General features: G+C 41.4%; 1 protein-coding gene across 2 annotated transcripts in view; it reads right to left on the reverse strand.

Moving 5' to 3' along the window:
* The window catches only part of LOC118318635 (inactive N-acetylated-alpha-linked acidic dipeptidase-like protein 2), a 398,478-nt gene that overhangs the window by 358,136 nt on the left and 17,479 nt on the right, over positions 1–22,863 (reverse strand). The window contains exon 1 of one of the 2 annotated variants that reach the window (XM_035648477.2): positions 18,438–18,790. The exons of the other annotated variant lie outside the window; for it this stretch is intronic. The gene's annotated coding sequence lies outside the window, so the exon portion shown is untranslated. Of the gene's footprint in view, positions 1–18,437; positions 18,791–22,863 lie in introns of those variants that run through there. 2 annotated transcript variants of the gene reach the window in all.

Below are 22,863 nucleotides of genomic sequence, written 5' to 3' on the forward strand. Positions count from 1 at the left end.
TCATAATATTATCCAGTCAATCATGTAGCAGCGGTGCTAGCATAATGCGTCACTTAAGTTTCAGTTCTAAAGTCAGAACGGGGAAAATAACGCAATCTCAGTGAACTTGACCGTGGCATGATTGTTGGTCTCAGACTTGCTAGTCTGAGTATTTCTCCAACTGCTGATCTCCTGAGATTAAAAAATAATACAACAGTCTCTAGAGTTTTTATTCATATTCATACTGCGCTTCTATATATAGAGTGCTTTTTCTACCAAATATCATTCATGTCAATTTAAGGTGAAATATCTCATGCTGTGTTCACATAGCCTGGGAACCGGATGAATTCTGGGAGCTCATTTAAATTTGCTCTGCCAGGCTACAGTCTGGGTCCCCTCCATTAGGAAGTGATTTCCCCGGCAGAAAACTTGCCGGTCCAATCACAACAGATCATCTGATAATGGGCGGGTACAAATATTTTAACATGAGCAAGTGAAGCGAATGACGCAAATTTTGTCTCAGCGTTATTCACGTCAACGTGAATCCATTATATTTCAACAGATTGTCTTTGTATGTAATCTAATCGCACAAATGATTTGCCTGCCGTTTGGTGTGGATGCAGCATTGGGACCAATCAAAATTCCAGCAAAATAAAGAAATTAAAATTGTTTACTCATACGATGTCCCGGCTGGTGGTAAGCACCTCAGCAGCTGCGCCTATACTCATAGTATCTGGAGTTACAATACGTTACTACTGTTTCATGGGCGAGGGACGACAGACAATATTCCAACTTCAGGCAAGCATGTGACCTGAGGCTGGTCTATAATCGGTTTCTTCAAGAGACTCCTCCGGGTGCATCCCTGGCCAATCCGAAATTTGATGAATGTTATTTCATCCAGTTGTAGTCTCCTGCCATGAGGGAAGGGCCTTGGATTTAAACAAGCTGGAGTTTGTCACAATTAGCTCTAAGTTCAGCTCGTGACCAGTGAAACGTGGAGGCAAAAGCTCGAACATGGAGACATTTCGCTCATATCAGCGTAAACGACCGCAAAGTAATTGCCCGCTAAGCGACACCCAATCATCCAAGCGCTGCCCGGTGTGTCGAGCCACTCTGCCTGGGCACAGATGGGCACGGACTGGGTGCTGTCGTGCAACCACTCCCCGTTGTCTCCAAACCGGTGCAACTCCAGGCACAACACGGCATCCAACACATGCTTTGTTCAAGTTCTGGAAGAGACATGCTGAATATATATATTGAGTTATTCCTTCAGTTATTGGTGCAATTTTCCTTTGTGATATAAAGCATGGACTGTTGTTAACAGTATGCGTTCTCTTTATTGCAAGTATAGCATTATTTACTGCCGACACTTTGAAATCTTTAATTAAAATGTTAACTTCAACTTTAATTTTAATAATAATAAAACTTCAATCAGAGAATCATTGAGAAATTTGCTGGCCGGAAGGAAAGGAGAGAAAAATGTATGTTCAAGTAGTAAACATTTTTTTTCCTTTCAACATCTGTTGTTCAAAGCTGCAATGCGGGAAGTGGGGAAGGAGAAAAGTAAATTGAGTATATTTCAGTTATGTTTAGGGTTACATTGTGAATCTGATTTTTCCTGACCTCCTAAACTTGACCTGATCTAGGGTGTGTCAGTACACCATTCCTGCTACTGTGGTTACAGGAGTGAAACATTACATATAGTCCAGTGTTAAACTACATTTTGTTGATTAGAGAAAGGTCGTGAACACAACCGTGAACATGCATTGCAGGTATGTAACAGGATGCAAACTCTGCTTCTTGCTTTAGAAGTCTGAAGCCTAGACCCTTGAGTATCCACCACTCTGATCACCCCACCCTGCCTCCCCAGCCCTCTATAAAGGGCACGCCATTTCCTGCATTAGCAATGAATGTTGGCAATGGGCATAAATTGCACGTAGCGCGATCATAAATTGTGAGTGCAAATCCTGGGATACTGGGCTGATCCATCTTGTTTACAAGTGCTACTAATCTGGCTTCATGATGGGCCACATGTTAGAGAGTAAGAGGGGCACAGCTGGTGAGAGGCATGTAGAGAGGCTGTCATTTACATGCTCAAACTGCCCTACTAATTAGATCATAGCCATGCGATTATGATGGATTGTAAATGTTTTCCCTTTAATACCATGACGTGCATGTCTTCTTGTTGTTTTATTGGATCCCAAAATATATATTGAACTCATAGGAAATGGATCAAAATGATCCGAATGAATGTCTGAATTTCATTCAAACAATGTAACAATTTACATTCATAGAAGATCGGTCGTGAAGGCAAACGTGTTCTTTCAATTACAGACATGGAAAAGTGTTTTTTCCACCTATCCCCCACAATGTTTGTCTGTTTTTTGTGGGGTTTTTTCTTTTTTTTGTCGCTGTCACTCCCTTCCTCCCCGTGCCTCTGTCCTCGCTGTGGTAAATGTGAGGGGAAGACAGTGAGATTGCATCTCATGTTGTCGTGACGTCCTGCTCCCTAACAAAGCGTTGGTTTGAATAGGCTGACAGGTCGTGAAAATTTCATCAGCATGAGAAATGCCTGTTTTCCCCCTCAACTTTCTGTTTACTGGCATCAATAATTTGTTGGCAACAAACAGCAGATGTCTCATCCCTTAACCAAGGCTCTGTGCGTGAATATGCGTGTGTGTTTGTGTGTGTATGTGTGTGTGTGTGTGGGTGTGTGCGTGTGTGTTCATGTCTTTCGTGCCTCAATTTGTTTGTGTGTGTGTATGTGGGCATGTGTTTGAGCGTCAGTGTGTGTCAAAGACAAAAGTGTGTGTGTATGTATGGAACAGATGTTCCTCACTGCCAGATGCAGACAAAGATGGACTTTAAACACTGGAGCTAATTGTGAATTAATCAATCTATTACCATAGAGACTGAAGGGAAAAGACCACAGTGCCAGCACCAAGTAGAGTCACACTGCTGTCATTGTAATAAACAGAGCAGCAGTGGCTGCATTATGGGCGGCTAAATGCCTATCAGTTTCACCATATTCAAACCGGACATATGAATTGTTTGGCCTCCGCCTCAATAGCTCACCTGGTAGAACACGTGCTACATCGTCATTCAGATAAAAAGACCAATGAACCATCACCGAGACAGTTATAGAATCTCGTGGAACAGCTCCTGACATGTTCACTGATGATAGAAGTCGGAAAAAGTCAGGGGATCAACAAGGTTCGCTAAGACCGTGAATGTTTGCATCCCATCCAGCAACAGTCCGGACATTTTGCTGTGACAACAACAAATTTCAACCTGCTGCTAGTGCATGGAGGATTGTGGGAAATAGGATCACCAATGTCAGTAAGATTCATTACCTGGGTATCATGGATATCCAAATGTCATGGCAATCCATCCCATAGTTGCTGACATATTTCGGTCTGGTCCACAGTGGACACACAAACACTGCCATGCCTCCCTTGCCAAGCAAGTTTCTTTAACATAAGCCAGCGCTTGTACAGTACCCAGCAGGCTCTGTCCACTTTTGGGGATTCTAAAGAGCCACAGTGGGTATTCTAGGATGGATATTTTTAACACCAGTGGATATTTTTACACCAACTTAGTGGAAAAACAGAAGAAAAAAAAGGTGCAGCTAAACAAATACTAGCTGATACAAAGTATCACAGTGAGTGAAGATTCAGCGTGCTGGGGCGAAATGAATGTCTCAATAGGATCCAGCAGGGATATGGATGGATGGGTGGAGGGACAGGGTAAGAACCTGTGTGGGAAAACCACATTGGATTTCAAGACCATAGAGGCAGAGGATATGCAATGTGATATGATATATAATGTTGTAGAAATATAAAACGGTCAGTTAAGAAAAGTGCAACGTGCCGCCCTGTGTACATAACAACATGTGTTAAGAAATTAAAAACTCCCAATTTGGTGCGCCGCTAATTGCAGACGAAAGCTACGATCAATGGTGTGGGGAAGCTGAATCTCCAGCTTTGGATTAATTGGACCACTGAGGTGCTGTTTTGTTAACAAATGCGACAACAACGTGTTTGGATTTATGCCTCTGACTAGCTTCTTTTGCATAGCAATCGGTGTGTGATGCGAATGGGTGTCAGAGTGTTCACCTTATGACACCTCTGCAATCTAATGCAATCAAATCCAATTATTCCAACAACAAGCACTCGCCTAAAAAGTCCATAAATTGGCTTTTGGTTGTTTTTGTATACTACATTAGATTGGGGATATGCAGAATTGCACTGTTTAGGGTTTATCTACCGACTATAGGCAATAGTAACAGGCATGCATCCTTTTCTGTTCTGTTTTTCTTGTTTTGTGCGACAGTGGCAACAACAGGCTGCTCTTTGGGGATCCCTGGTTCCCTATACCAAACTAAATGAGGCTGACTTGTTGCCAATCGTGTGAACAGCGCTGTGGAGTATAAAGTGCAGCCCAAGGTAGCTCGGCAACATCCCTTCAAATGTATAACATTGCGCCTTAGTGCCACTGAGAGTCGACCGCGGAGAAATGTTTTGCAGATTTAAAAACTGAACTGCACCTGGAGCCACTGGTAAAGAAAGAGTAAAAACCACATGCTGTACACCGTCCCTCTGTGTACATGGATCTTAGACCAATGCAGATGCACTGCAGGTGTTTGTCTCCTTGGGAGGACTATGGCTTAATCAACTGGTTGTGTGCTAGAGCAGAGCAGCTTAGCGCTCCAATCCCTGACCTGTGACTCCCACACTGAGGTGCAGGTGCTGATTACACACCATGTGGCCGGATGTGGACAACACACACACACTACTCTTTCAACACGCACACATCTACAGTATGTACGCGCAAAAGTTGCACCGATGCACAGTGCAATAAAACACACAGACACATTCACAACATGAGCCCTCGGTATCCAAGGAGATACTGCTGAGTCCACTGACAGTCCAATACATCTGATGTCAGAGGTCCTGAGCTCTGCAGCGGGACAACGGGTCGCTGCCGGGCAAATACCAAGAATGCAAGCGAAGGCAAAGAAAGGAAGCAACGCTCTTTAGGCCTTCAACAGGAAGCAACGCAAGGTTGTGTTTATTATGCGAGTTACAATGTCATATGACCCCCACACTCAACTCCGATTGCTGGTTTCCCATAAAACATTGCTAATGAGCAAATTAATTTTGAATTGTCTTTTCTAAAGCATCACAGGGCGTCATGATGACACTGTAGAGAGAGAGAAAAAATGAACCATAATCTCATTATCGTACTGTTTAAGTGGCGCTCGTTAGAGCAGCTTCTCAAAGACATTGTGATCCTATGGCAATTATTATAATCAGCAAGATGAGATAAGCATAAATGAACAGGGAGACTGGATGTAATCGTGACATGATATTAAAGCGAGTCTCACTTTTTCTAGTATTGTATGTGTGATGACTGTAATAATTGTGTGCGTTTGTATTAGAATACATGTCACCATTTTCACCTGACGTTAAATTGTGAGACTGTAAGGCATTTTTACCATGATGGGAAATGTTAATAACAGCAATGTACAGCAAGGGAAGTTAAAATGGAGCCGAGGCCATTCTCCATGAGTGCCACACTGTTTTTAAAACTGTTTATTCACAAGTGGTTAAGCGGTGCCCAGAAAGCTGCAGGCACCGATATCACCGAGGGGTTGTGTATCTTAAACATGGTTACCGTGGCAACAGCAAGTGCAGTTTATCATTTTCTCAAGATCCACTCATCCAAAAAAACCCCACAAGCCGACACTGCATCTCCTCGGGTCCTCATCGAAACACCCGCCGATGTGGAGGTCGATCGGCTGAGGGGTTGTTGATGAAGAGAGTGAAGGAAAGCCAGACACAGGTTCCTTGATTTATAGTTTGATTATCTGGGATTTAAAATTCTGGGTGAATAGCGTTGCAAAATCCTCAAACCCGACTTTCTGAAACACCCTTGTACCTGACTTGCAAATGAAGCCTGTGAAAGAGTTGCTGAAACAAGGGGTGCAACATGCACCGATGTGAAGTTTTCCTGCCTTTGTACACATTTGATTAGTCCTCTGTCACTGCTAACCCGGCGTAGCACAACATCTGACTCAAGCTATTTGTCAAGTGAAATAAAAAGCAGCGTGAGAGTCCCCAGGGAGTGTACTTTTGACATTATTTTGAAGGAACTGTAATAGTATGTGGCATATGAGCGGAAGGCAGGGGACGTTGATCGAGCTGAAGCGCATAAGAGAAAGGAGGTGTGGGGGGGGGATTGATAAAACATCTGGGTGTCCTTCTGGGTAGATGGTGGGGGACTGAGACAGGAGTAGCCTCATAAAGATGAAAAACTCATCTTTGAGTAATGTGGCGAGAAGATGCACCTTTAGGCCTTTTTCCTCCTTGTACATAAAGTACAGCTCGGCTGGGTTTTGTGACAGCTTGTCAAACTGTCTAATATCCACTTACTGTTTATGGCAGGTCTTTTCAACACCAGTGGGGCAAGATTGCTGGGTTTTTTAGAGCGCACCACTTCCCAGTTTTAGGAAAAAATCTCAATTTTCCACCTGTCACACCCTATTATTTATCCATTCACCTCTGACATGTCATTTTCTCGTCACATTTTCATGCACAGAGGTACTTGTCTGTGTCTACCTCCGTGGGTTGGAGTGTATCTGTGTATGTGTGCGCTCCAACTTGGCAGTGTGTGTGTGTGTGTGTGTGTATCATTGAGAGACTGTCCCGGTATGGAACCACCCAGACTCACTTCCCAGTTTGTCACAGCCTTTCCTGTCACATTGTGAAGGATCAAACCGAACAGAGACATTGTGAGCTAAAGGATTTCACACTTCATTGAGCAGCAGTGACGGCGAAGCCACTCAGTGAAGGTCTAGTTTTACAAGAAACCTTTGGAGAGAAAAATCTCTGTGGAGGGATGTGGACTTCACAGTCACTACACCAATGCATGCATTTCATCTCTTGATAATGACTATGATTGATTATCAACCAACCAAAACGTGCTAAAAACTTAATTTCTATGGCGATGCTATCCGCTACCTTGTCCAAAGATAAGCAACACACCTTGTTTGGTTGGTACTTGGCTGATACACATACAACAAAGACAGGGAGATAATTCCATGTCAAAGACAAGCACCAAACATACAAATAATATGTACATTGAAGCTGATTCCAAGCATATACACAATAGACCAGTTAACTCACGATCTTGCATCCCATTAAAATTATTACATCAAGACAAGTGACTGCAAAGGAAACCGTATTGTGGAAAAAATATGTAGTTATTTATCAAATATAAAGTTTAGAATTTAAGTATAAAAGCAAAGCAGTCACAACTCGCAATATGACACATCAAGGCATGAAGTGCTCAAAAAATATCTCACTTAATCCCCCCTTCAGGACTGTCATTACCATCACTGGGTTTTGTTTATGATGCTCCTCTCAGTGCTGGGAGAGAGAGAAAAAAATTGTAGCTACTTTTCATAAAGTCTCTGTAATGGATCCCTAATGGATTTGTCAAATTGACTGGGGAGCAGAGGAACTGCTTGGAGGGAGGTAAATGGACACAAAGTGGTCTTTGATCAGATCGTGTGTGTGTGTGTGTGTGTGTGTGTGTGAAAGACTACATGTGTTCACGTGAGCATGATGTTTGCTTGCATGTACACCAGGCCCAGTGTTGGTTAAACTGACGTCATGCATGCCGTGTCTTAATTTGCTAGCAGCCATCATGAGCAGTTTTCTGCAAGAAAACGGTGTACATCTCTGCACTACCTCAATACTGGCAAAAGATGAAGGTTTCTCTAAAAATGGCATTTTGAAAGTCTTAATAATTTACTAGAAGTTGAAGTTGAAATCACAGATGAAAGACCGCCTCACATCTTGTGACGACCTGCTTCGTGTCAGGGCACGTTGTCACACATGACAGTGGCTGCTGTCACATAGACGAGTGCGGCGCACATGCACAACTTGGTTCCATTTCCTTTGAAGAAAAATTTCCAGGCTTTCATCTCAGGGACTGACACGCGGCACACATCCATGTCAAAGTCATTCAAACATTGAAAATAAAAAAAAGAACGCAACCCTTTCTCACCAAGTCAAGCATTAGGGGAACTACGACAACATACTCTGAAATCAATTCGACAGTATGCCCTAAAAGACTTTTTCAGTTTTTCAGTGTGGTTGTCACCAAGTATGGGAAATATGTGTCTGACCTCAGGAATTAAAAGATTAGGTTAAGATAGGTTGTATCACACCCAAAACCTCAAAAGTCGTGAGGAGAATGTTGGAATCAATACTAAAAGCAGAGAGAGCCAATTGAGATACATTAGCACAGGAAGTCTGGTCTCTCTTGGTGAATGCTGATGTGTCTGTTTGTGAACTATTTTGAAGACAGTGAAGATGTCAGTGGTCAAGTCAGTTTCGTACAGCCCAACTACGGATTGGTGACACAAACATTTTTCAATTTGAAAATTTGTATCTCTATCGATTCTTTCTGTTACAATCTCAACAATATCGATACTGTGCTACTCTTAAATAGGTATTCAAATCACATGACACATGCTGGTCATTAATAATGAATTACATAGAAATATAAAATAAATATGTGTGCTTATACATGTAAAATGTAGAAAGTTTAACAGAAGTAATTTAAATCATTATAAAAAATGAGTCATTATAACAAATATGAATAAAATAAATTATCAATATACTTTTTTTTAAATGTACCCTTATGTACCAACAAAATTTTAAATTAGAAAGTGATGATGACATTTATAATGGTAAACAGACAGACATAAATATAATATCCGACAACTCTTTGTCAGAGGTAATTGGCCTAATATCTGCAACATCTTTTGTCGGACAGTGGGTGGTTCTCGTGCAGCAAACTGGGCATCCTCTTCATGTTTTTTCCTCAGCCTCCTTATAAGTTTCAGGGTGCGTTGTTTTAAGATGTTTAAAGAAATGGTGTTGCTGCTGTGTGGCACATTCTTGTCATAAATACTGCATCTAGATGTGGTTTTGTTTTCAGATGAAGAGTAGCACCACACCACACCACATCCCATTTCCTTTCTACCATTCTCGAGGCCCCCGTCATGTGACAGGGGTCAGTATATGAACGGGACTCCGGGCTGTTTGCTGGATGCAATCACAAAGTACTGAACACGTACGGAAGTGATGCAGCCACACTGAGGTTTTCCTACAAAATATTAGTATTGTTTCTTTTTTTAAAGTATCGATACCAAATGAGTAGCTTGTGTATATTGAAGTATCAATACCTCAACATCGATCAGCCCATGACTGACCCTTACACTCCCACAAACGTCCTGGTATGGACACTTCACTCAGAAAATTAAGAGCAGAAGAGGAATCCTTCTCCAGCATGTTTAAAGTGATGAGCTCGGGGAAAAATAAGAGCAAATAGAGTTGTAAATGCTGGCACCCACACTAAATTTTACAACCAACAACAGGCGGCAACAGTAATTACATGTCTAAGGAATACATGTTGAATCACAACCCGTCATGTACTCCTACAACAAAAGTTGACTTGTATAATTTCATGCCAGCTATGCTCCTCACTCCACACTATCTCCCTTTTGTAGAGGAAAGACATCTGTGTGTTGGACAAAAACAAGTCTAAAAGCATTACAGGCAAATCCGAAAATTATAATTAAGGAGGTTTGATTGTCACGCCGAACAAAGGAGACAATTTTGTTGCAGCTATGAGAAAGCAGACCAACAATAGCATGAATTTCAAAGGGCTGACTGTTTTTTTTTATTATTATTTGTCTGCTTCCTTTAGTGATCCATTCATCACAGCATTGCCAAATCACCTGAAAGACCTTCTGCGACAGGAACAGACTTCCTGCTTTGAAAACTTGATGGACCAAAGTGTTAGATGAATGGACAAAAGACAGATCAGACCCTGCTGGTGAGGCTAAGAAGGGACAGATGTCAGCTCTCTGTATACAAACAGTGGTGAAAAGTGCGTCATTGTGGTGGTCACACCATAGGGATCTTTCCAACAGTAGTGCGTTCAGTGGCTACGTCTCCTGCCTGCCCCTCTTCGTCGATTCCCCGACTACCCCCCCAAAGACTCTGAAGGCTTGCGGCTCGCAGCCGTCAGCGAACTGTTTCCTGTCTCATACCGAAATAAAGTTCATTACCAACTATACCTGCCTGATTCTGTGCTCCTATTGGGTCCTAAGCTATACCCTTTACAGTAACTAAGCTGTCATATTTTAGTAATCTAATTGGCAGACTTGTATTAGGACATTAAATAGTATCAGAACTCAGTATGGTACAGTTTAGTAAATGTAGCTTCAAGCAGTGCAGGTGGTGACAGACTGAAACATGTTTTCCCCTTTGGGAAAAAAAAATACTTGCTGCCCTTCACATGTTCCATACATGCCAAACGGCAGCCTCCTGAAGAATACCACGGATTCCACTTAAGGCCTTCTGGGATCCTCAGATTTGTTCATGTAGGAGAGTCACATAGACTTAGAGCCTGCATACAGACAGGAGCTGAGTTTTATGTGTTTTAAAAGCTGTGCTTCTATTGGCCGAGGTAATTCAATTGAAATTATTGGATGGCTGTTATATGGTAAATATAGTAGATGATAAGTTCACAAAAGTGAACGTTTCCGGGTTTTTTTAGTGTCATTTAAGGCTAAAGATTTGCCTGATTGATAATTGATGAACAATTTTACATGCAACCCTCTAACTCACTCATGTTTTAAAAGACAAACACAGCTTAGTATTTCTTGTATATATCCTGAAACGTAGATGAAACGACATTCAGACTGAATCATGTTCTGACTAAATCCTGGCGGATTCTAGCAATCTCTCTCGCTCCCATACACTTGTGCGCACAAACATGGCGTCTGACTGAATCGGTAGTAAAGGTCACTGGCTGACTGCGAACGTCTGCAAGTCGCTCCAAGATAATGGAACGTACAACTAATTTTCGCATGCCATGAGCAAAGCAGACCAGAATATTCTTCTACACACACAAACCAAACAATACATAGAATTTAAAAGAATAAATAGATAGTAAATAATAAATTGCCCCACTCATCACCTTTTTTCCACACTTACCAACCCTGACAATTATATACAAAACACCTACAAAGTCAGACACACACACACACACACACACACACATAGACACTTCCTCGCAGAGCCCAGCAGTGTTCACTCAAGAGTCAGATGTGTGTTCTGGCAGCTGCTCAATTTGTCCGTTAACTAAAGGTCATACCGAGTGGGTTTTACCGAGGAGTCGGTATTTCAGATCTCATTTGTTCCCTTTTACTTCTAGACTACAGCTCACAGTGTTGAAGACATGCAATTTGTGGCCAGGCAGAGAAAAGGCAGCAAGAAAAAGACATGCGCTAATGTTTCCGTCAGTCAAGCTCATCTCATGGAAACTATAGGTTGACGAGAGATCAAAAATCGGACACTTTCCACAAAATGAACTGTCTTGCAGTAATTACAGTGTAAAGCCTCTTGACCGTCCCCCGTGATAATGGCAGCAAAAGTGACACTGACATTAGCCACCGTTTGTTCCCACATCCAGTGATTTTAACACTGACGGTCAAGAGGCTTACAGACCTGCTCAACCAGCGGAAGGTGTAATTTAGGGTTTTCAAGGAATGACACTGTGCGGCTTCCCTCGGTCAATATTGTGATAGTTGCCATCCATACCATTTATCCATGTATTAGTGTCGATGGAAAGTTATTAGCCAGCTTTACTGTTTTTTTGTTGTTTATATATATAAGTTACTTGTTTGCAAGGATATTTGGGTAGTTATTGAATAGCTTCAGTTGTGTTACCAGTGTATGTGACAGGAAAAGGGGTTAGAACAGTGTTACAAAGCTTTAATTGGCGGCTCGCATGGCATCCACCGCAGCCAAGACTTCCGAGTTCCTAATTCCAAGGTGTAATTTGAACGCAGCATCAGCGCAAGTTAACTAGTGAAGTGCAGTGAGCCTCATGCTTTCCATCTGAATATAAGGAAGCGAATACAGTACCAGGTCTCTCATGCGACCACAAAATTTGCGCAGCGCGCCTGACATTTACCTGATCTGTCTGTGTGTAGCGTTTTTTTTTTTTCCCCACCAACCTACAGCGTAGAGGAAAACCACGGTCTGAGCCCACCAGGGGCAGAGAAGGGGCAGGCCTTCGTCTCCACTGCCCGTCACACACAGAGCACACACGAAGCCGCAGACCTACGGCAGCAGAGAGTGAACTGGTCTAGAGTCTGGTTGTGCTTCAACAAAATCACTGGAGACAACGCTCGTTGCAACAAGTGCAACAAATGTTTTGCTAGTAAGGGCGGTAACACGAGCGACCTGTCGAAACATTTAGTGAAAGTGAAAGTAAACTCTACTTCTGCTGGTCCAAGTCACAGACAAGTCCAAAGCCCCTTCACAGCCGCAGCTAGTGGGAGGATGACTGAGGAGAGGGTGCTGAGGGGGGAGTTTGAATAAGACTTTATTAACTCTAATGCCTGAGATTTTTGTATTATTAGGATTGCAGCTATACTTGCATTATATATAGTATATTGTGTGATGACAAATTAGGCAGATATGTGAGGCCGGAGTGGATTTTGTTTTTGCCGCGGCTCGCCTGTTGACCTATTCTGCGAGTGCGGCTCACTTGGAAAGATAGTGAGGATCACTGTGTTAGAAGAATGAAAGATTTTGTGATGCATGACTATGGCAAAATATATTGAAATGCATCTATAGGAGGCAGTTTAACTGACAAGTGTAAATTGAGCTTGTTGGTCGTCAATTAAAATGTGTAAGACGACATTTAATTTACCGTACCTTCACAAGACTGTGCTTAAAATGTTGCATCTTGATGTTTTTCTACCTTGTGTCAGACTCTGGCTGTGGCTGCCATACACACGAAATAAAGAGACAGTTAATCTATTGACATTGAACGTGAAAATGTCACAGGAGTGAAAGGAAAGCTGGCCTTGTTTTGTTTCCACTTGTTGCGTTAGGGACAAGAGCCGCTTCAATCATCATGCAGTTTTCTCTCTCCACTGCATGGCTACTCCTGACACCGTGTTCTTTAGTGCTCTATATCTTACCCATCTGAGGAGGCCAGTTCTCTAAATTAAGATGCAGGGGGACACAATGCAGCATCACAAATTAATGAGGATGGTTAAAAGGTCAGGGCCTGACAACACAGAAGAAGCAAAGAGGCAGTTTGATAATTGGCTGGTCACCATCGCGTAGCAGCGTGACACCACGATAATCCCTCTTCCACAGACACAGCAAAGTCTTCAATCTTAACATAATTGGCCATTGGCTTGTGCTTTAAAACTCAATAATCTATTGTCATAAGACAAACACCTTAAAACTGTCAAGACAATATATCTATGTTCCTAGATGTACAGTATGCACACTATGCAAAAAAAAATTTTCTTCCAATTTAATGTGATGATGAGTATTAATGATCACAACTAAAGATTTCCTAGAATTTCTCAGAAGCTATAGTGAATTGTTAGGTTTCTTCAGATATGATGTACAACAGTACAAGAGCTTTGGGGTATTTTGTAGCACTTAGGCATTCCATCTGTACTGTAACATTCACACATGTAATTTCATCACATTGGCTGAAATATCATAATCTGAGGGGATTTCGTTCTCAAAAAATCCAAATTTAACATAAACTTCAACCTGATTAACCTGATTAAACAAAAAATGTCTTCTCTTCTGTTCACACAGGTCTGACTGTCATCAATCGCTGTTTTATTCTCTGTTTCAACATGTTTTATCCTGATGACAGCAACAATAGTAATTAGTAAAGCTGCTATAGTTAATCGATTAATCGATTAGTAATCGACTACTTAATTAATCGCCAACTATTTTGTAAACGATTCATTGTTTCAAGCGTCTTAAATGTGAATATTTTCCGGCCTATTTGCTCCTCTTTGATAGTAAAATGAATAGCTTTGTAGTTTGGACAAAACAAAACCTTGTCTTGGGGTTTGGGGAAACACGGTCGACATTTTTCACCATTTTATGACATTTTATGGACCAAACAACATATTGATTAATCGAGAAAATAATCAACATATTAATCGATAATGAAAATAAACTTGTAGTTGCTTGTAAGTTGCAGCCCTAGTGATTAGTAATAGTGACAAAAAAATGGATTTTTATAACATTTTTTTTGTGGTGATAGTAAATTGTGTAATGTTGATAGTAGAATTTGTATTTTCCACTTTTCATTGCTTCTCAAAATGTGAAATAAATTGTGACAAAGGCTTCACAGTACATTTGCTTGTACCAAAAAGAAGCAGTACGATGCAATTCTGAATGTTTTGTTAATTTATATTTTTCCTTTGGATATTTTGACATGTTGGGACATTTTGAAAACTTTGGTTTGAACAGGAACAGAAGTATTATTAGAAAATTACGCACAGTAACTACTCCTAGTGGCGATCAGTGGCCTGGCACAAAAGACTTCCTTGGGTTCAGTCACAGAGTCAGTTTTCCTGCCAAATAATAGAGGCATGATTAATAACAACATTCCACGGATTTCTTCCTCTTCAAATTCAAATCTACAAGTTCACCTGATAAAACACCATTCCAGCTAAGTAGATGGAATCAGACATGGCATTTTTTTTGGTAAACGTTTACCAAAGGATAAGAACAGGATGATGAAACTGGAAAACGGTGTCTGTGGTTTATCCTGAGAAACAATACCATTGTATTTGGAAAGAGAAGTAGACTTTTTCATTCACTTTTTTTTTTTAGGGCACTGAATGCCATTGTACTGAGGTGAACTGGAGCCACGTTGTCCAATCCTCAACAACATCGCACCAATACTATTATCTCATGAGAGGGTGAAAGGGAAAGATATCCCCTGGTGTTTTTTGGGCTTTAAGACATGAGCCTCAAACACACACACACACACACACACACACACACACATGGCCTTGAGGTATCAGCTTGCCTTTGTGCAGAGATGAGTAGTCAGGGCCGTCCTTATCAATGCTCGATGATAATAAAGAAGGTGGGATGCTTTTCTCGCTCACGGGGAGCAGATAATAAAGAAAGTGCTGGACTGTCTAAGATACCATTCTGCAGACCAGCCCCCCCCCCCCCCCCCTCGCTTCCTCTGTTCCCTTTTGCTATTTGAGAGACACATCAGATCACGTTGCAGAAGAAAGAGCTAAATGACGAGAGGTGATATCGCATCTGCTAGCAAGTAAAGAATGTCAGATGGTATTAAGAGAAAAAAACGTTGAGAGGAAAAAAAAAGGGGTCGGGAAAAATCGAAGAGCAGCAGGTGCAAAACAATGCCAGAAAGCTCAGAAATATTCATGTACTATAGCATTTGTTTGAATCTTGTCTTTATAATGTGCTTCACACTTTAGGGAATAAAAGACTGGACAGAGGGGGCAAACGCATCAGGCTTCTGAATTTAATAATTTATTCCAGCAAGCGATTCTAAAGCAATACACGTTTCAAAAATATCAGCGAATATTTCCTCACTGTCCGCTAGCCGTTCTGTGTGCGGCGGGGGGACAACGGGTTTTCGGCTCACACCTCTGTAAATCAAAAAAACAAATGGTTTGGACCGCTTCACACAACACTGCGTGTGCAGTTTGTAAACGTCACTCCCTGACACCGTAAGAGACGTGCTAGCGACTGGCGCTAAGGCTCAGGGGTTTTGGCCTCGTCCTTAGCGCCTCCATCTCCTGTACCCCTTTTTCAAAGGGGGGGCCAGATGAGGCGACTAAAAATCTGGGGTTGGCTCACCAAAACCAAATGCCGTTGTAGTTGATTCTGGAGTTTTGGATCTGAGGTTTGGAGATTCGGATTTTGTTTATTTAAGTCTTTTTTTCCTTCTTACCTTCAATTGGGTCCTGCTTCTTCAAACCTGTGACACTTAGACCTAACTATACTATTTACCTATTATAAAAAATATTGTATTGATTTAAATGGATAGTACCTAAAATATATTTTACCTATATTTTTACCTAAGGTATAAAAGCAGAATTTACTATAATTCTGCTGCTCTTGTATATATCAAATGCAAGCTGCTGGGCTGGCTGCATTTGGTTTAATTTATTATTGTACTATTGTACCTGACTATATAACTATAATAAAAATAAGCTTTATTGATTTAAATGAATAGTATCTCATGTAAAATATCGGATAGAAGCATTTTACCACCATGTAGCATTTTATGCATTTGCTACTGCAACTCTCCAGGGGGTGCCACTGGGGGGGGCAGTGATTTCATGGGAGCCCCCTTGACAGCACCACTGCATATGCATGTCCTGTTTTTTGTGACATTGCCTTTATCTAAAACTTTATACGCTACTGCCTTTCCCATCAACTGTCTGACTACATTGGGCATGCGCCGGTTAGCACTGCAACCACCTGCAGCAGCGAAACTGGAGACAGGGAGAATTGTGACACAACTGTGTAGCCCTAAATATACAGTTTTCAAACTGACTCTGAGGATGAGTTGCTACCCTCAGAGCATTCTCTAATGATTGTGGACAGCAAAGTTATTGTCAGAGCAGATATTGTTGACCCTCTGTAGCCTGACAGACAGCTGGAGAGACGGTTTAGTTAAGGTGAGCCGTGTGCCCTCCCGTCAAACTGCCTGCGCCACACTTCTGTCTCCTCCTCTATATATGCGTCTTCATCGTCTTGCTCTTGCACTTCCTTTGCTGTCACATCACAAATCTCCCAGCAACCTCAGCTGGCGACATTGTGGCTCCCTGGAGAATTTGGCTGCGCACAAATAATGACACAAATGTAATAGCCTCTGCCAGCAAAGACAGATGTATAATATCAGCCGTGGCTCTGGAGGGGCTTTGTCGAAGTGAGAGAAAATAATTTGGATGATGTCATCTGGCTGGGTCACTCCAAAGACTAGATGCTCTGAAGTTGTACTGTATGGGTGATGAAGGATTTCTGGAGTTTTGTCTTATAATTCTCTAAATGGGAGCACAATAGCCAACAGGATTGTAGGAGTAGCCCTTCTTGCACCCTGGATTTTATAATCATCATTCCGATGGGCCTTCATTATATTGTAGCCTACAAAGATAACGACTGACATCAAACCCCTATTTAGCTCAATGTATTTAGAAGATGAATAAAAAAGGGAAAAGTAAAATCATTTCCCATCAAGATCACTTTATGAGTCCCCCTTCTTGCTAGTCCCCCAACTTAAAGGTGGATCATCACCCTTATAGTAAAAAATGATATTCCCTCAGACCCTTCAGTGTTGCATTCATTATGCAGAGTTTTGCCTTTTAGCATGTAATATCATCATTCAAACATCCATCATCCATATCCTTATTATCACACACAAATCTTCTCATATTATTTCACACAGTATAAGGTATTACTGAATAATACTGATTTAATATGCAAGAAAAACCTTAGTGATGGATAGTTTAATTTATAACAATCCTACTTTACCTGATCATATGTTGTGTACAGTAGTAATCTGAATTTAATTAATATACACTTGCATGAAAAAGTGCAAGTGCCTCAAAAATGGGAGCACAGTTTATGAGTTGAGACTCTATGAGACCGGGCATTGCTCTCACTATTCTCATCATAGATTACTTTCGGTGCTCATTAATATTGACTTCCTTTCTGCTCCTTTCATCATGAGCAATGTGTAACGTTCAAGATCCACAATGCAGCATCTCTCCCTACTTCCTCTAGCTGTCCCTCACCCACAAACAGAGAGGGATGCAGTGCTACCTGACGCCCGCAGCCACAACATCTGTTCAATTACAACCCAGCGGCTCTCTATGTGTGTGTGTGTGTGTGTTTGTGTGTGTGTGTGTACCTTGGACAATGCGAAACACAGTGGCACAAAATCACAGCAGGCGGGCGACATTGCGCTGTGAGTCCTTTAACTGTCACCTCTGTTAATCAGTGTTAGTGGGGAGGAATCGCACACAAATACACTCCGGGGGGGGCTGGTGCAATGTGTTGCATGGCTACCAGCACACCTACACACTCATTAGCAGCTCCCTTCACTTGGTTACTCAGGGACCAAACAAATCTGAACTGCAATAACCTGCTAAACTTAGCTTCTGCAGCATATTTTACTCTTTGCTGCATGCAAGTGTGTGTGTGTGTATGTGTGTTTGTGTTTGTATTCTGATCTCAAGAGGGACAACGGGCATCCATTCTTGTAGTTGGAGCAAGACACTGCTGTTCATTAAGCAGTGATGAAAATATTGTTAACTTGTTTACTGGACTCAAGCTCAGAGCAGCAAAGGGTCAACTAAACTGATTATCCTGAGTGGCTCTCGGACCACAGTTTGACCAGCAGCGTGTAATCACAGGCAGTGATGGATGAAAGAAAGAAAGGACCTAATTCAATCAATTTGGGGGAAAAGGAGAGCACGCACACAGACACACATTCACACATTCAGCTCAGGTACTGGAGCTCGAGCCAAACTGAATTTGCACATTTACCTTGCAAGGCTGAGTCGGTCGGACGCCCCAGTGGTCGCCTCAGTCTGTGCGTGTGTGTACGTGTGCCTGAAGGAGGGGGGCAGCAGAAGGATACAGGTCACTGTCGTAGCTTCTTCCCTATGCTGCTCCAGGCTTCCAGGCAACTAAACTACAGCCGACACTGAGAGCTCCTCTGCCTTTTTTACCTGACACTCGGCCAGCCTATAAAAAATAAAAAAAAAACCCACTCCATTGTTGCTTGTATGGCTGCTTTGTCTCCACTGTTTACCCATGTACAGCGACAGCTTGCCCTCTGTGCTCACGTTAACACCTGTTAGCCTGCCTTGGCTGCGTTGTACCTTCCTGTATGCTTAGCTTCTCTGAGTGTGTGTGCTTGTGTGTGTGTGTGTGTGCGCACCATCATTAGCATAGCCCTTCCTCCTTTCTTACCTGCACTCATCTAACCTGTTTGGAGGCGTTGCCTGTGTGTACAGCCTGCAATGCACAGTGGTTTGGTTTTTCACAGTGTGACACTATTCAACAGTCTTTTCTCCATGACTGTTCAGTACATTACATTGACTTGAATACATTTTCTCTAAACCTCAACCCAAACCAAACCTTACCGTAACCTTAAAGCATGTCTTCACCTTATTATTAGACATGCGACTGTGTAAACAGATTTAGGGTTCCACATCATGAAACGTAACCCAACACAATGCTTAAAACTTCTGTCAAATTCCTCAAAGCTCTCATTGTAACTCCAATCCTGATTTATAGCTAACCCTGTTAGGACATTTTACTGCCTTTCATTCATTGTAGGCAGCCAAACCTAACCCATTACCTTAAGCATGAAAGAATGATGCCTACCCCTAACCTCAATGACAAATTGCAACAACCATACATTTTGCCAGTATGTCCTTCAGATTACAAAATGGTCACTGGCGACATATGGCAAACGTATGTTCAGTAATAGTCATAGCAGAAACCCATTATGTAGACAAGTTTGACAAGTTGACTGTTCAGAGCGGGCCAAAACATCCCTCGGATCACTGGGAAATGTCCCAGGGCTCCCAGAGGGCAGTCTGCCACTGCCTACAGTTAATCTCATCTCAATTCACATCTCAACTCCAACCAAAAAGGCGTTTTGCTGGATTAGGACCGGGCCTTGGTCCCTAAAGGACCACTAGTCCTGATGGTGTGTACAGCAAGAAAAGGTCTCAATGAGGCAACACAACTGCGCGCACGACCTTGTCATTGCCATAATGCATACCCTATACCTAAACCCAATTCTAACCCTAAAACCAAGTCTTAACCCTCAAACAGCCTTTTGAAATTGTGAGGACCGGCCAAAATGTCCTTCAAACTTAAAAATGTACGCAAGAATCTAATTGGTTTTTTTACAACTATAGAAAGTACACACACACACACACAAACACAATCTTAAGTGAGGTAGGGGGTAGATGGTAGCAGTATCTCAGAGCAGTTAACATAATGTGAAACGGAAGCAATATGACATTTTAAGAGATGTGCAGCTTCTTTCAGTCGACTTACAGCAGCACTGTACCAATCTCACTGATTTATAGTTTACTTACACTTCAGATTTTAGATATCACATATAGCTGTTTATTAATGCCTACTTGTTAACTTCAACTAATGCTTTACCACCCTGAAGCAGAGGCTGGTGTATAAAAAAATTAACGATTAACAACCAAGCGAAAAAAAAGTTGTTTTATTATAAAATTTCTTATAGCTGTTGACAGTCATAACTGCACACTGGTTACCACACTTTACACTCCTTATAGATGCACTAACATTATGGTATATATTATAGCATGCAAATATTAAGAGTTATTATAAATGCGAAGAGTTGAAGTAAACTAAACTAAGTGTTTTTCCTTTCCTTTCCTATTTGTTACTATTATCATTTTAATGATTGTATTATTGTCATTATATTAGTAGAGGTGATAGTCGTAGCAGTTGTAAATGTTTAACCACTGTTTCAAAAAAAGACATGATATTATTTAATTGTTAGATTTTTTTAGGTCCAACTTAAGAATAGGTATTCGTTGGTAATTGCATACAATTTTAAGTTGAAGTCTCTGCATCTCTAACTTTAAATTGGATTCTTGTTTTTTGGTGTTATAACACCACTGTCCCAGCTGAAATGTTGCATTTCAATGTAGACCATGCGTAGATACACTAGAAATGTTTCAACATGTGGAACTCATTTATTAAACTTAATACATTTATTTCACATAAATGCTTCTTTTTTTAATTACGGTAGGTAGATTTTAAGTTTTTGACATACTGGGTTTTGATTTGGCAGAGATTGCTGATGGCTTATATTGTAGCACATGAAGGACTCCGTCATGTATTATCACTGAGGTGTAATCACCTGAGCCTGTTGGTTTCTCACGGAAAGTTGATCGTGTCATCATCAAATACAGATGAGACTACTATTATTTTACTCTCTGCAGAACTGCAATATTGATGCATGTCTCTGAATCCTTTTTTTAATGCATTTATGTTCATTTCTTTAAAGAAATTATCAATTATTTGTTTTTAGTACATGAGCTGGTTTTTAGCAACAAGTATCACAGCAATCTGGGCCTGAGTGAGCGATACAGTAAATGCATAGCCACTCCCTTTACTCCAGACACTGGATATGGAGGTAACTGGTTGTAGTACTTAAGTAACAATGGGATCTGTAAAGGGAGACAGTCCATGGGGAATCTCAGGTTGCGAACTGTTAAAGATGCTCTCCAATGTGACATCTGTTATACAGTAAACAATGTTCTAGCGCCCCCTTTTATGCATGTACACATTTGTGTATTTATGATTGTTCTTCAATAAAATGTTTCCGTCAGCCTTGTAGAATCCACAAAGCTGCAGAGATAAAATGTTTGTATGTTTCTGAGTTCAGTGACAAGGCACAGTAATCTCTTCATAAGCAGAGCGATGGTAGAGATTGATATGCTGTCGCATGCTTTAAAACATAGTGTAGAGGTGCTGCTCAAACCTGTATGAGACATGCATGGGCCCAGTCTGTACGAATACGGGTACATTTACAATACATACTACTGGTGCATTTTGTCACGCTTTCTTTTTTTCAAAGAAAAATAAAACAACTGTGCACAAAATTCAATTTCCTGAACATATCAGGAAACATGCAGAGGATATGCTACTCAATTCCTATTTGTACCCACACCACTCACTAACAGGATTTTCTTAATTTAACCATTCCCTTCATGAAGACAGCTGGCAGACTAATTCTGTGCTCCTCTGCAGCAGGCCGAGGAAAGGTTGTAAATGGCAATATACAAACGGAGAGATTATGGAGAGAAAAAAACTGCTGCAGTCTAGTCTAAGCCACTGCATCAAAACTGTGGAGGGGGTCGGTGTTGCCGTTTCGCTTCAGGTATGATCCAGGAAGTCCTGTTTAAGTAACACATCTACAGTTTTAAAGGGTTTATCAGATGCAAAAACACTGCTAAGTGGTTTACTCTGAAAGATAATTTTAAAGGTGACACATTAGGCTGATATTCAGGTTTACATGCTCTACTGTTCAGAAAAGGCATCAGTGTTCTCATACTGCCAATTCCTGCACCACCTCTTTTCACTCATGTCTAAAACGCCAGGATTTATTTTTAGCCCCTCCTCCTGATAAACCCCAGTCTGCTCTGATTGGCCAGCGGCCCAGTCTGTTGTGATAGGTCAACCAATTTCAAACTGTGTAGGAAATGTCACAGTCCTTCAAGTGGAAATTCTTAGATTGCAGGCAGGGTTAACCCAAAAGAGTCCAACTGTGACATCAGAGTGGGAGAGAAATCTGAACCAGTTGTTCAGAGCCAGGCTGTATGGGTTTAGCCAGCTCCCCAAAAAACGACAGGGTGGACTTTCTTCACAGTTCGTGGACTGGCAGGCTCCACAGATACAACCATTTATGTGCACAAACACTGAAAAAGGGATTTTTGCATAAAATGTCTCCTTTAAGTAAAGTAAATGAATGTACACATAGAATTGCTGCATGTGAGGAGTTGATCAGGTTAAACTTTTCCCTGTTCCAAGTCGTATGCTTAGCGAATCTCATCACCTGATTCATATTTAGTATCCAGACAATAGCCACCTGTCACTTATGGACTAAGGTGGGTTCGTAGTTTGAACAGGTTTTATGACAACTAAGTCGCAGAGCTTTCAAGAATTCTCAGAAGAAAGGGTTTAACTTGAAACAAGTCATATAAACATTACTGGATGGAAGATGGTTCATGTTCAGTGGAATCATACAGACTCTCTTCCTTTTTTAACTGTTGGTTAGAAATAAGGGGGACAGTTTAGAAGCTGCACTAAAATCCATGACAATGAATGAACGTCAATGTATGGGAGGGAAGTGTGAAGCATGGTGTAATATTGATTCATTGCCTCCCACTTTTGTAATGGAAGTCATTTG

This window comes from Scophthalmus maximus, chromosome 13, assembly GCF_022379125.1.
Source record: "Scophthalmus maximus strain ysfricsl-2021 chromosome 13, ASM2237912v1, whole genome shotgun sequence".
In the NCBI taxonomy this organism is placed as follows: domain Eukaryota; kingdom Metazoa; phylum Chordata; class Actinopteri; order Pleuronectiformes; family Scophthalmidae; genus Scophthalmus; species Scophthalmus maximus.